The sequence below is a fragment of the Athene cunicularia genome (assembly GCF_003259725.1).
Source record: "Athene cunicularia isolate RWA chromosome 17 unlocalized genomic scaffold, athCun1 chr17_part1, whole genome shotgun sequence".
NCBI lineage: Eukaryota > Metazoa > Chordata > Aves > Strigiformes > Strigidae > Athene > Athene cunicularia.
In genome coordinates, this window is record NW_020799122.1 from 9,736,815 (window position 1) to 9,740,536 (window position 3,722).

The window sequence follows — 3,722 nt, forward strand, 5'->3', positions numbered from 1 at the left end:
GCCAAGGCGGGGGTTGCGGGACACGAGGCCGTGCCGCTGCCTGCGGCTCCTCCGAGGAAGTTGCGAGGGCTGCCTTCGCCTTCAGTTCCTTGTTTTACTTAAAGGGCAGCTGTGTTCCTTATCGGCGGCGAGTGCCGCGGGTTTTCCTCGCCCTGCAGCACCCTCTCGCAGCGGTCCAGGCAGGGATGGTTTAAGGTCCAGGCAGTCGCTGCGCTCCTTACCCAAATCCAGACTGTTGCTGCTTAACCCCAGCACATGCTCCCCGCCGTGTCCCCCCCGCCTACCCCTGCTAATACGGGATCTCCGTGCCACCGGCTGTGCCGCGGCGGCCGCTCTCTCCAGACTGGGATTAAGGCCGCTCTTCACAGGCATTGCAGCCCCGGCAGCCCCGGCTCACCCCCGCTCCCGCAGGTACATCGGATCAGCCCCAGCGTGTACCCCCGCGGCTTTCCAGGACGGGCCCTGGGGGTGACGCAGTCCCCGAGGAGGACAGGGCCCTGCGTTGGGGACAGGAGCGTTCCGGTGCTGGGGAGGAGGTGGGAAAGCGGCCGCGGGAGCAGATCCCTGTCCCGCCGTGGGGCTTCACCTCGGTGCAAGTGATGGAGAGATGCCTCATCCGCAGGGTTTCGGTGCCTCTGCGTGGGGATGTGCTGGTGCGGGGGAGCTGGGGGGGGACATGGCCCCTCCAGGCAGAGGAACTGGGGGGACACGTGGGCTTTAGAGCGATGAGGTAGTAACAGGCGCGTGTGCTTTCAGAGGACGAAGAGGATTTGTCAGGCTCTTCCTCACTATGATGGTTTCTCCCTTGTTTCAATGGGAAATAGTGCAAGCTAAGAAAGCAGCATTTCCGCTTCTCTGCCCTCTTTCATGCTCAAAAAAAAAAAAAAAAAAAAAAAGGTTTTTATAAACCAGGAATTCCTCCCTCCTGGAGTGCAGACGCCCCTTGCCAAGTTTCAGCCTGAGGCTGTTCTTCTGGCCTCCTGCAAACCCCCAGAAGAGAGGCTTTGGATGGCAGCACTGATGTGTCGCCCCAGCTAGGAACCCGGACAAAACGGCGAGTGAGCTGGGGAGGGGAAGGGGAGCGTGGGGAGGCTGCAAGAGACCCAAAACCAGCCCCCCAAGCCCTTCCCTGCAGGTCGCTGGGACCAGATATCAACCCCTGCTTGCTTCTAACCTCTCTTTTTAGGCACTCAAACAGAAAAATGTAGATTTTTGTGTAGCGTGTGCATGGGCAGCACCCACCCTGCAGAGCCCTGGGCTGCAGAGCTTTATAGCCAAAAAACCTGCGGTCGGAGGTCCCCGACTGCAGCGGGCACTGCTGTCCTCTTGGGGTACAGATCCCGAGGGGATATGGGTGCTTGGCACCTCCGGCAGATTGGGTGCTCTCTGGGGCTGAGTTTGGGTTTGGAGCTGGTGGTTTAGGAAAATAAAATATCCATCCCTTTACTTGGGAGGGGGTTAACGCCCCCTCTGCATCCCAGCACGTGCCCATGGACGTGCCCAGCTGGGAGGCAGGGGGGTGTTTAACCCCCCTTCCTGGGCAAGTGATGGATATTTTATTTTGGGGCACAGGGAGGGTTATTCCCCATCTCTCGGGGGCTGTTGCCTTTGCCCCACAGGGATGGAGGTGTGGGGTGTTAGAACCCCCCAGCCCACCTGCTCTGCCCAGGGTTGACAGGGCAGCAAAGGCAGAGTGACAGCAGCGCTGTCCCCCCTCCCTGTCACCGAGCGAGCCCTGGGGCAGAGGATGTGGTGTCTCCTCCGCTGTCACCCCTGATAAACCCGGGAGCGGCGATGGGGCCACGCGCTGCTTCATGTCAGCCTTGACTGTGCTGCTCTCCCTCTACCTCACATGTGCAGTGAGTTGGGCGGTCTCAGCCTCGCACCTCTGTCCCACGGGGGTCTGCAGGACAGGGACAGGATCGCTGTGGTGGAAAGTGAAGCTGCCTGCGGAGGGGATCAGAGATTAGGAGCTGAGGGCAGGGACGGACAGAGGCAACTCTTCCTGTTTGTTGGCTGGACAGAGACCTGGCAGCACTCATCACTGCGCTGAGCCTCCCCTCCTTTGTCTGAGCACCTCCATCCCCGAGGCACAATTCAGGACAGCCCTGGCCGAGAGGAAGAGGGCAGGAGCAGGGTTGAGGGTCTCATGCAGAGCGGAGTTCAGGGGTACAAGATATTTTCTAGCTAAGGCTTTTAAATTTCTTTTTATCTGTTGTAAAATCCTGGCTTTCAAAGAGCAAGAATTTAAAAAAAAAAATACACACACACACACACACCCCCAATCGGTATTGTTTGCATTTTCTTTGTGGTTCCTGAGTATGTAGCCATAACATTTCCCAAGCTTTTCTGTGCTACCATAACGGCAAGTAACTCGCTTAAAGGGGAAAAAAATCCAAGATTTTTCTCTCTTACCACCATGACCATCGTTGGAGGGACTTTCTGGGAACACGATAAATGTGGCTGGATTTGCAGGCAGATCCTGCAGACTGTGGCTGCTGCGGGCAGTGCAGCCCAGGGGGCCGCTGCCTAGAAACGGGGTGATGGTGGATGGCGTATGGACTAGGCAGGATCCGGGCACTAGCTTGCCAAAACCGGGTGGGAAATATTTTAACCCTCTTTTCCCCAAGACAACAGGACCTACAGGCTCCTTTCACCCACCGCCTACCTGCAGGGACCCTCCCAGGGCTGGTGTTTGGGGCTCCTTGTCACTCGGCGATGCTGTGGGGCTTGAGGCAGGTCAGGTGGGCACTTTGGTGTGCTGCTTCTCTGGGCAGGGTGCGGGTAAGGGCTTGAGGCTGGAAACAAGCCAGCTTGGAGAGGGGCTAAAGCCCAAATCACTCTTTTTCTGCATTGAGAAGCTGCAGAGCCTGAAGCATCCCATGGCAACCCCAATCCTCCCTAGTGGCAGCACCCCAGGGACAGGAGAGGCTGTGGAGCATCTCCAGGTGCAGCAAGTGGAGTTGTCCGACCAGTGTACAGGGAAAAATCTCCTGCAAAATATCTGGGAGGTGTGCAAAGCCCTAAGGGATGCATCGGGGTTTGCTCTCTGCTTGTAAAGCCCCAAGGATGCTGGCAGGACTGGGAGCACACTGCTGGTGCAGGAATGGTGCCTGAGGAGCTTGATGCTGGGTGTCCCCAGAAAATAACCCCCAAAACCCCACTAACAGCAGGATTTAAGCCAGGGAATTTGCAGATCTGAGACTGGAGTGGATGAGAGGACTTTTCCCAGAGCATGTGGGTGTCATAGGTTTGCTGCTCAACACCATGATCCCTGAGGCAGCAGCACCTGAACTCACTGCAGCACCCTCCAGCTAAATGCAGCCACCCCAGGGACCTTGCTGTGGTTTCGTTAGCGGGCAGGAGCTTGCGCAAGCCCTCCTCCTCGTGCTACTAATTACACAGTAACAAGCCGGATTAATTGTCTCGTGCAAATATGTCAGGACGCACCAGGGTGCCTGGTTACGGCCACAGTGTTCCTGGGGCTACGGGCAGCATCTTGGGGCAGGGGCCAGGCAGCCTATCCCCTTGGAAATCCCAATTTCCGCATGGACAAAGCCCATATTCTAGATTTCCAAGGGGAGGTTCCATCTGGCTGAATTTTGGGACCATCTGGCTGAATTTTGGGGCTGCTTAGCCTCCTGGAAGACCCTTATCCTGATGTCTTTTAGAGGCTGCAGCTACTGATGGTCCAAGGTATTCTCCCCCACCCCCCCCCCCCC